Genomic DNA, 11,519 nt, shown 5'->3' on the forward strand with positions numbered 1-11,519 from the left:
GCTTTGACTCCTGGTACATACGTCATTAATATTTTTGCTTACCGCTGTATTTTAGCATCCTTGTGGTTATGCTAACGTGTGTTGCTGCTTCCTTCATTGGCGTCTCCTCCTTGCATGTTAGACTTTTTTCTCCTTGAGGTAAAAGTGTTTTCATAAGCTATGATGTGCAGGTGACTGATCCTCATTAATACTTTTTATCATTGTCATATTAATTGTAAAGGATTTGATGCTAACAGTGTGCGATAAAGCTGCAGGTAGTGTGGCCGAGCGGTCTAAGGCGCTGGATTAAGGCTCCAGTCTCTGAGGAGGCGTGGGTTCAAATCCCACCACTGCCATGTGACACACTTTAGGAAATACAGCAACAGGTTTGGTAAAAATAAACAGGAGTTTGAGCATGAATTATGAGGAAACAGACTGTAATTTGGCACAGTTTCTCCCACAAGAGCACATGCTAATCTGATCCTACCATCAGTGTCCTTTCAGGTAATTTTTTTCTTGGTTAAAACCACGAATAGAGTCTCGGTATAATGTGACAGAAAGGCTAAGCTCTTTGCAGCTTTCCAAACGCCGAGCATCATTTTAAACTTCTGTTTTGTAGTCTGACCAGAAGTAAACAGAAATGAGCCACCTGAGGGCTGCACTATGAAGCACGATTAATGGATTAGCCAGGAATGTTAAGGCGAAAGTTTTCAGCGTCACGAAGGCGGCTCTCATTTAACCTGCTGGATCACCGTGGTAACGAACGCTGTACAAGTCATACAACTGCAGCACATGGATGCTGGACTCATGCAGATCACTTCGAAGAGTCTTCACTGGGTAGAAAACAAACACAATTAATGCGGTTTTACTTTTGTTGTTTAAAATGCTGGTTGAGAACAAGGGTTTTGTGATGGACTTCTGCTCCAATCGCAAAGTCAATCCAACACGAACGTCCGTACACTGGAAAAAATGTTCCTCTCAAAACAAGGAGAAAAAAACTTATTTCAAAGAACTTTTACCTTGAAATAAGGGAAAAAAATCTGGCAATAGAACAAGTGAAAAATGGCTTGGTAAGATTTCTTGAAATAAGATATGATATTTAGAATGTTGAGTTCTTAAAATTAGCTGGGAGAACTTATTTTAAGCTACATTTTACCAGGATTGTCAAGCTTAGGTGCCTTAACCCTCCTGTTGTCTTCATTTTTATAGCACCAGAAAATATTGTTTCCTTGTCTGATTTTTTTTTTTGAAAAGGTCATCAAAAAATTCCCCAAATTTATTTAAAACATTTCAAAAGCTTCATTAAGAAAATTCCTTAAAAGTTTTACTTAAAAAAAATCCCCAAATTCAGCAAGAAACCAAAATTTAAAAAATAAAAAAAAATCTATAAAATTTGTTCATATTTTATATTTAATATAAATGAATAAAAATCTTCCAAAAATAATCCTAAAAAAATCTAAAGTGATTCCATATATATATATACACACGTGGACAAAATTGTTGGTACCCCTCAGTTAAAGAAGGAAAAACCCACAATTCTCACTGAAATCACTTGAAACTCACAAAAGTAACAATAAATAAAAATTTATTGAAAATTAAATAATCAAAAACAGCCATTACTTCTGAATTGTTGATTAACATAATTATTTAAAAAAACAAACTAATGAAACAGGCCTGGACAAAAATGATGGTACCTCTATAAAAGATTGAAAACTATTTGACCAGAGTGACATGATTAACTCAGGTGTGTCATTTAATTGACATCACAGGTGTTTCCAAACTCATAATCAGTCAGTCTGCCTATTTAAAGGGAGACAAGTAGTCACCCTGCTGTTTGGTGAAAAGGTGTGTACCACACTGAACATGGACAACAGAAAGCGAAGGAGAGAATTGTCCCAGGACATCCGAAAAAAAAATGATAGACAAACATCTTAAAGGTAAAGGCTATAAGACCATCTCTAAACAGCTTGAAGTTCCTGTGACAACAGTGGCTCATATTATTCAGAAGTTCAAGACCCACGGGACAGTAGCCAACCTCCCTGGACGTGGCCGCAAGAGGAAAATTGATGACAAATTGAAGAGACGGATCGTTGGAATTGTATCCAAAGAGCCCAGAGCAACCTCCGAAGAAATTAAAGGTGAACTCCAAGGCCAAGGTACATCAGTGTCAGATCGCACCATTCGTCGTTGTTTGAGCCAAAGTCGACTTCATGGGAGACGACCAAGGAGGACACCACTGCTGAAAAAAAGTCATAAAAAAGCCAGACTGGAATTTGCAAAAATGAATGTTGACAAGCCACAAAGCTTCTGGGAGAATGTCCTTTGGACAGATGAGACCAAACTGGAGCTTTTTGGTAAGGCACATCAACTCTATGTTGATAGACTCAAAAACCAAGCATACGAAGAAAAGAACACTGTCCCTACGGTGAAACATGGAGGAGGCTCAGTAATGTTTTGGGGCTGCTTTGCTGCATCTGGCACAGGGTGTCTTGAAAGTGTGTAAGGTACGATGAAATCTGAAGACTATCAAGGCATTCTGGAGAGAAATGTGCTGCCTAGTGTCAGAAAGCTTGGTCTCAGTCGCAGGTCATGGGTCTTCCAACAGGACAACGATCCAAAACACACAGCCAAAAACACCCAAGAATGGCTGAGAGAAAAGCGTTGGACTATTCTAAAGTGGCCTTCTATGAGCCCAGATCTGAATCCCATTGAACATATGTGGAAGGAGCTGAAACATGCCATTTGGAGAAGACACCCATCAAACCTGAGACAACTGGAGCTGTTTGCTCATGAGGAGTGGGCCAAAATACCTGTTGACAGCTGCAGAACGCTCATTGACAAATACAGAAATGGTTTAATTGCAGTGATTGCCTCAAAAGGTTGTGCAACAAAATATTAAGTTATGGGTACCATCATTTTTGTCCAGCCCTATTTCATTAGTTTGTTTTTTAAAATAATTATGTTAATCAACAATTCAAAAGTGATGGCTGATTTTGATTATTTAATTTTCAATACATTTTTATTTATTGTTACTTTTGTGAGTTTCAAGTGATTTCAGTGAGAATTGTGGGTTTTTCCTTCTTTAACTGAGGGGTACCAACAATTTTGTCCACGTGTGTATATATATATCAGTCAAACTTCTAATATTTTCTTTAAGAACATTCGCATAAAAATCTCCCAAAATCCAGCGAAATTCGCTGGATTTTGGGAGATTTTTATGCGAATGTTCTTAAGGTTTCTTTTTTTTCCATCAAAAAATGTTCAAAATTTTCCCCCAAAATGTTGAAAATGTGGAAGTCTTCACTGTGAAAACTATTTTTTTCCCACATTTTTAAACCTTAAAATGGGTCAGTTTGACCCACAGGACGACACGAGCGTTAAACGTGTTTTGAGCTTTCTTGTAAAATTCAACTCAAAACAAGATTATTTCAAGATTGTTTGACTTAACAAGATATTTGAGATGCACTGTCTTAAAACAAGTCTTGCTGAAATGTCTCTTGTTAAGTGAATTTATCTTAAATCAAGTGGGACGAGACATTTTGACTGAAAATAAGACAAACAGACTTGGTAAGATTTGGAGTTTTTGCAGCGTAAATGCAGCATCAGGATCAAGATGAGCTCTGAGGCCAACAAGCCGAGATTAAACTGCCTCCGTGTGGGGGGGGCAGCAAAATAACCTGAGCATTTTCAGTGCTCCACAAGCTAGTAATCATCAGGAAGAGTGTGCCACTGGAGGTCCCTAATGCTGCCGATCCCATCATCACCCTCCCTAAATCATCAGAGAACGGCATTTTAATTAACATAAAATAGAGTTAAAAAAGGAACAAAGTAATCACCGGATGTGTTTCCAGTGAAGAACAAAAGTCAGAATGTACCGATGCCAACTGCACCGTTTTCTGCGATGCCTAATGCTGTCTAGCTCGGGGTTTCTGTTGTGAAGTACCCTCACATTCTCTGCCCCGACCTGTATAAACAGAAGGTCCACGAGCTGATCGAACCTGCTTGTTTTAATGCGTTCATAATTCACGTGGCAGTGTGCATTCTTCACAAGGCTTACTTTCAAAGATGGACACAGGGTTACGAGATAATAGAAAAGCCTTAACCTCTTTGTTGGCCTAGAGATGGAGGCTGATGGTGGCGTTGTACATTTTCCTCTCTTTGAAATAGGTCAGCAAGTGAAGCGGCTTCATTAAGCTGAATTCTGGAGGTCGTCTAAGGCCGACGTGCAGACTGCAATAGAGCTTCATCACTGAGCTCTACCCGAACAGTGATTTAAGAGAGCTGTTTACTCAACACTTCAGATCAGGCCCCCGCTTGCCACTTTCCCCTCCGATACTGGGCGTCCTTGATTGTTTTATAAGCCGTCGAAGCTGGTCCCCCTCCAGTCTTCCTCCTGTCATTTTATCTCTCAGTTTGCTTCGGGTAGTAATAACACTTCAGTTTGCAAAGCGCATCATCCATACCAAAAAAAAATGAAGGCACAGAAGATACGTACCGCTTTGGATGATATGTTTATGTTTAGTCCTAATTTACTGCTAGCACTGCAGCTAACAGAGCTGTTTTTTGTGGATTATCTGTCTAATATTCAATGCATTTAAATGTTAATTTGATGACCTGGAACATTTAAGTGAGAGAAATTTGTGCTTTTTCCCAGCACTGTATGTTATATTTTCCTATACTTTTCCTCATGACTGATTGGTCCATTTTGTGCAGAAGAAGAGTTAAATGACGTATCAAATGCCGACCTCTATGAGAGCGTTCACAGAGCCCGATGCTGTAATTCTGGTTAACAAAGAGAGCTGATGAGCACCATCATGATACCCATTATCTGACTGGGATTTGGGGTTTTGTTGAGTCGGCTTACATAAAGAAAGCCTGACTATGTCGAACTGGCTTTGTAGCAGCGCGCTCTGGAGCAGAGATTTTGCTAATCGCTTTAAGGATCCCCATCTGGGCGACGTAATACAGCTGCATACAGTATACTCCATGCGTACTGATGTAAAATAAATCTCAGTGTGAGTGGTGCAGCAGAAATGTGCTGGACCCATGACTTAGAAGGCGGTGGATTGAAACCATTATCTGCTAAATGTACGCTTTTGCATCATTGAAAGCTCTATGCTTTGCGTAAATTAGCCGGTAATGGCAGAGGAGTGTGCATCACAGGCAGCTGAATGCATTTCTTGTTAGCTTGCGGCGATCTCTGCCATTTGCAATAATCTTGATCAATGTCTTAATGATAGTCTGCAAGAAAAATGAAGGTAGATACTGTAGCGATCACATAAGGACTGAACCAGCTCATGTAGTGATTGCAGCGGTGGAGGCAGTTCTGCACCGCAAACTACTAAGTTCAACAGAAATACCCTCCATCCTTCCTTTATTACCACCAAAGCAAACATGACACTTATAAACTGTAATCATACATACTACCATTCAAAGGTTTGGGGTCACAAACACAATTTCATGTTTTCCAGGAATGCTAACTTAGCTGCACAAGGGTTTTCTAATCGTCAGTTAGTCTTTCAACACCATTAGCTAACACAATGTAGCATTAGAACACAGGAGTGATGGTTGCTGGAAATGTTCCTCTGTACCTCTATGGAGATATTCCATTAAAAATCAATCGTTTCCAGCTAGAATAGTCATTTACCACATTAGCAATGTCTAGACTGTATTTCTGATTCATTTAAATGTTATCTTCATTGAAAAAAAAGCTTTTTCTGTCAAAAATGAGGACATTTCTAAGCGACTCCAAACTTTTGAACGGTAGTGTAAGTCATTCCTAATTAACAACCTCATAGACCGGCAGGATCACCTTCAGACGTCAAAGAGCACAAAAACATTTCTCAACGGCCTGCAGCAACAGAGCAGCAGACATCGTTCTTTATTCTCTAAGTTTATACGCAATTACATAGTTGACATTTTCATCTAATTTAAAAGCTATTGTTTCATTGCAAACAATAGCAGGAACAGTAGCAGAAACAAGGCACTAATGGGAGCAGACACAGTGGTAGTAGTTGTTTTGTTTGTCTCCAGCAGCTGAAACAATATTAGAATTTCTACCATTAATATTTATTATCAGTTCAGTGGGGAAGCAATTAATTTAATAACCGGCTTCACAGTTGAACCTTCTTATCATCCTCCACAAAGTGGTCATAAATGAGGAAAAACACCTGAGCAGAAAAATACCAGCTCTTTAATTCCGCTGAAAAAACAGATAAATTGTGCCAGAAACACAGTGGTTGTAACACGATTAAGTAGTCCTGCTGGAGCGAGTGTTCAGCCTCCACCTTCTGTTGTTCCGACTTCATATTTGAAAGCTGCACCTTGTCTCCAGAGTGTGTTTTCGCTTTAAGGTGCTCAGTATTGGCAGCTTAAAGTCAAACTGCTGATAAACTGTGATCACATTATCTGGCATCATTTCAGCCACAGTGTTTCTCGCCTCAGTAGCTGCCTTATGTGGGCCAACCTGTGCATCAGAATAAACAACTTTCTGCTTGTGTTAGCAAATAAAAATGAATAAATTTTAAAAATCCTCTCTAACCTGGCAGTTGATTGGAATTTGTGTTGAAAGTCTGAGAGAGTGAACACAGCGAGGGTTCAAACAAATTGTTAGCTGATTGGTGTCGTGAGCAGCATTAGCATTTGATTCCCGAGACCTGGAGAGGTACATGAAAGTGCGTTTCAGAAGATGAGACGTGTCTGTTTTCTGACATGAGAAGCAGCACTTTGACAGGCCGGGTGCTCCCTCGGGGAAGCGCTGCCTTCAGCTGCAGCATCTCACTGTGAGTCAGTGTGAGTCAGACGGCGTGCAGACCCAACACGACGGCTTCGCCTGCCAGGAACACGAGAGTCTGCAGAGAAACCAAGAAATGCACACACCACAACAGCGCTATCTTTTCCCCTGAGATGAGTTTTATTTTCAAGGGCAGCAGAGTGGATCAGCACCGAGCCCGGGTTCATCACGCATGTCAGACTGTTTCTACCCTAGTGCAGAACATTTATAAGTTCAGGGCTACTTTAACCGTTGCCGTTTCAGATTTTCTAGCTTTCCTGACCTAAATATCAGAGGAAAATGCCACATTGTCACTGAACTGCATTCATCTTCTAGCAAGCGCTGCTTGTTATTTTGTAGATTTAAGGCTCATTTCCTTACATTTCCTGTATCACCTGCACAGAAAGAGGAAAACTATCGACACAGGCAGACTTTTAAGGTTGAACGCTTTAAAAATGTATCCTTTTTATATCATTTATGTGAACTTGTCCTTCATGAAAACTTCACCAATATCAGAGGAGATGCTGTGAAACCAGGTATGTTCACAATCTTCCCAATCTGTCCACAAACTGTGTCAGATTTGAACACAGAGGCACATTTTACTTGCAATGATTCCTGTAATTAAGACTGCTTTAGACATGCAAATGATACAGATCAAGTGAGTGTCTTCATCGGTTCCAAAGCTGCAGTAGAGGGACAGGAACAATAGAGGGCTTTCTGATGCAGGTCTAAAATGGAGTGAAAGTTTATTGGAATGGCCCCTGAATCGATCTTTCAGGTTTTCTTTTTCCAGCCCTGTTATGAGGGATTGAGAAACTGAGACACAGTGCAGACCAAAAAAATGATCTGACAAAACTGTACCTAAAAGAAGGTGGGGAGCAAACAAGACAGCTGGAGGTTCAAGGGGAAATACAAGGTCCATACCTTAAAAAACTATCTAAACATCCAAAAAAAAAAAAAAGAAAGCACAAACCCCCCAGACCAGGCAAAAACCAAAGAGGCCAACATGAAGAAAGCAAACAGGGAGGCAAACAAAGGTAAGAGAACAGGAGGGACGAAACCAGCTAAATGTATGAACCACGAGGTAGAGAGTCAGGATGAAGTGACAACAAACGAAGGAAGATTTAAGGGCATGTATACTCTGAGGACAAACTGGAAAGATGAGACAGAGGTGAAACTAAACAGGGGAATTAAAAGAGGATGGAAAGACAGTCAAAGTGAGGGGGTAAAATCCCAAGTGACACATGAAGAAAAGTATTTCCAAAATGAAACATGAAATAAGCAGAATAAAACCCAAAGACCACAGCAGTTGTGGCGTAGAGTCCAACAGGTTCAACAAGGACATTAACTGAGTGCACCAAAACAACAACAAAATTTTTTTAACTGTATGGAACTGAAATTCTATACGCATGTTGGAATAGTTAGGCGGATAAGTCAAATGATAGTTCACTTTTTCAGGAAAGCACCAAATTTGGTACAGACATAGTATATGACCATACAATTGATTTAAGAGGAGTACCCCAAAAATCTAAGCCCCCTGGTGGCTGTTATATACAACACTGTTATAAATGGCTTTATTGAATCCGCAGACCCTTAAACAATGGGGGTAGATCTTGAAAGTAACTTTGTATCGGCCGTATTAAGAGAGATATTACATAAATAGGCTTAGCATGGCGGCCATATTTGAATTCAAGATGGCGGCCACCAGGGGGCTTAGATTTTTGGGGTACTCCTCTTAAATCAATTGTATGGTCATATACTATGTCTGTACCAAATTTGGTGCTTTCCTGAAAAAGTCTTACTGTTTCTTTAACCCCTCAATACCTCATCACTGCCTTTTGAAGTGGGTCCTTAAAGAACAACCTCAAATGATGCTGTAGTTGTTTTCATCGGATCATCCAGTTGTTCTCACTGTGGTCCTGCAACATGTAATAACCTACAGAGCAATCTAAAGCTTTGCTTTTTTAATTATTCGTTTGGCAATTCCAGTTTTTAATTTGATCTTATTTTACTTTCACCTGCACTTGTCTTAGCCGATTCATTTGTTTATAAAACTTTAATGCTCCAATTAATGTTTTCTTTGTTCCACTAACTTTGCCTTTTAATATTTTATTGCTATTAAAGTTTCTAATTTGTTTGCCAATGTCTTTTACTCTCATTGTAAATGAGGCTTTCATACTTCAAAGTAAACAAAAGTTGAATGAATGAACAACATAAAGGACTAAGTGCTTGGAAACGCTTTCTTCATTTGACGGTTAACACAGTGTGCATTATGTTCCCCTATAAATAAAATCCTGAAGTGTATGAAGACTGTTGTTGCTGTCATACTGGTATCTTAAAATGCTTTGAATAATTATGGAGGCAGACGTTTCAAATTTCTCTCATTATACCAAATAAATTTTGTTTCAGTGTTCCTATCAGTGACAGATTAGTGTTCTAAGACAGATTACAGACATTTCTTTTCTAAGTTATGGGCCCAGCATGCTTCCACTGAGCCAATCTGCTGCTCCCCTCTCCAACAGAAATCTGCTGATCTCCAGATGTTTATTAAACAACTAAAACTCATTTCTGCATATCAATGTTTAATATGTAGAAGTTTTTCCATGAAAATAATCCATTTTTACCATGCCTTAGATGTAACGCTGTACCACTCCTTCCTGTATGATGTGTGGCTCCTGATGGCTGTGTGGTTTGTGATGGACTTTGTGGAGACTGAAGTTTGATTACAGCAGGCTAAAGACTGTGATCCAGACCAGAGATGATTGGCCTGGAGCTCCAGATCTCCTCTCACTGCCTTCTGACCGATCTGATTGGTTCACATCCCAGTTTGCACCTCCAAACAAGACATCAGCAATCACCACACCCGCTTTATATCCACAACCAACCTCACAGTCATGGCGGCTGTGATTTACAGTGACCACTTTGCCCTTTTGCCTGTCATGTCCCTTTGTTTTATGTGAATCTGTGACTCCTGTTAGCAGCAGCATAACCAGTTTAGAAGTTACCCATGTCTTGCTGAAGTATGTAACTTTGGTTAGCAGCTGCTTAACTCGGTTAGGAGTTACCGATGTTACCGGTGTTTTCTTCGTAATGCGTGTCTTGAGACCCTTGTTTGTTTAGTTAGTTTTTTGTTACACTGTTTAAATTCTGTTCTTTGTTGTGGGTGTTGCTGTTGTGTTTAAATTTAGCTAAGGAGTTCACTTGTTTTTGCTAGCTTTCATAACTCTGTTAGCCTTCGTTTGGTTTTATTTGGTTCTTTAATTTAGCAACACCAACTAGATCTGTTTTCTTTGTGTGAGCACCGTTTTATTTTTGTTAATTGCGTCATTAATTAATAAGCTGCTTTAAATAACCAATAACATCTGGTTCTTTGTTACACATGGCCACCCCTGGACAGCTGGGTCATAAAAAGATCCATGAAGTCCTTGTACATTGTGTTAAAGTGTCTCTCCGGGCTTTGATTTTACCCCTAAAAACTCATCTCTGTGTCTCAAAGTTATATATTCCTGCTTTGAAGTGGCTAGATGCAACTCTACACCCATTACTCCCCACTCACCGTAGCTCGAGCACACCAGCTCACCTTAGAACTCTGCTCAAACACTGTACAACTATTCTACGCCACTTATAATGCCATGTTGTCGTATTGAAGTAATCCAGCCGTACATGTTTGAACCAGAAACCGATTCTGAAGAAGAATAAAGACGCAGAAAGCTCCACCATGCAAGTTGACAGATGTGGTTCTTTAGGTTTGTTCTGTATCAACACTGCAGTTTATAGGTGGAAATGTGCAGCCAGGGTGTTGACCGTTTATTTCTCTCATTGTAAGTCTACTTGTGTCTAAAAAAATAACATGTCACCGAGGTTAAAGACCCCCTCTTCTGAAAATCTTTTTTTTTAAATCTTGTTAATTTGTCCATATGTTGTCCTCATCCAGGTTCTAATTTGCATATCCACTGATCCACACACGATAAAGAAGGCAAATGTCAACAGTTCAATCTAAGCCATTTTATAGCATGAAGGCATTATTTTCATAGAAGAACTTTAAAGGACAATTCTGCTGTGAGAAACCTCCAAGGCAGCTGTGATCTTTGAGTTCGAGGCTGACACACTGAGGTGATTAAACTGATGGTCCTTGTCAAAAAGCTGGACACGCTCGTCGGTGAAGACGGATGTCTGTCTGTCTGTCCATCATTTCTCGCCTTCAGACTGAACTGCAGGAACTCCTTCAAGGTGACAATGACCTGACAGTTATGTCTGAGCAAAAGTTCAGGTGAGTCATTTAATGGCCGCTCCACAGATGTTACTCGGGTAAAAAGCCTGACATTCGTTCCACCTCAGACACTTTTCAAAGGATGGTGAGACCTTTAACTGTGTGAGCCTCATTGTCCTTTAACACTGACTGAGGAGTGTGGTCTAATATCTGTAACTAGCAGGCTGCTGTATGCATCAGAAAAGAAAATAATCCAAAGCTTTCTTGACTGTTGGCCACGTGTAAAGAGTTTCTACTGAACTATTTTGTCAGCAAATTATGGACAAGAGTTGATTTGTTTAATTAATCAGATAAATTAATTCCAATAATGGATTCTGAAGACTTTACCCCGTGTCTTGTGTGTCTCAACCTCAACAGAAAAAAATCACAGGAGAAATATTGTTCTTACATTATTTAACTTTAAAGCATGTGGTCGACCGATGTTCAAGCTTCATGATCATTTCACCAAGGAAGGCCACATCCTGAGCCTCCAGATTGTTCTCAACAGAATATCATCCC

The 11,519-nt window shown here is 39.8% G+C and overlaps 1 non-coding gene across 1 annotated transcript; it reads left to right on the top strand.

The window, feature by feature from the left end:
* The first annotated feature begins 253 nt into the window (after positions 1-253).
* On the top strand, positions 254-335 carry trnal-aag (transfer RNA leucine (anticodon AAG)). The gene has a single exon. It is a non-coding gene; the product is annotated as a tRNA-Leu (tRNA).
* The last annotated feature ends 11,184 nt before the right edge of the window (positions 336-11,519 follow it).

The sequence above is a fragment of the Acanthochromis polyacanthus genome, chromosome 10 (assembly GCF_021347895.1).
Source record: "Acanthochromis polyacanthus isolate Apoly-LR-REF ecotype Palm Island chromosome 10, KAUST_Apoly_ChrSc, whole genome shotgun sequence".
Taxonomy (NCBI): Eukaryota; Metazoa; Chordata; class Actinopteri; family Pomacentridae; genus Acanthochromis; species Acanthochromis polyacanthus.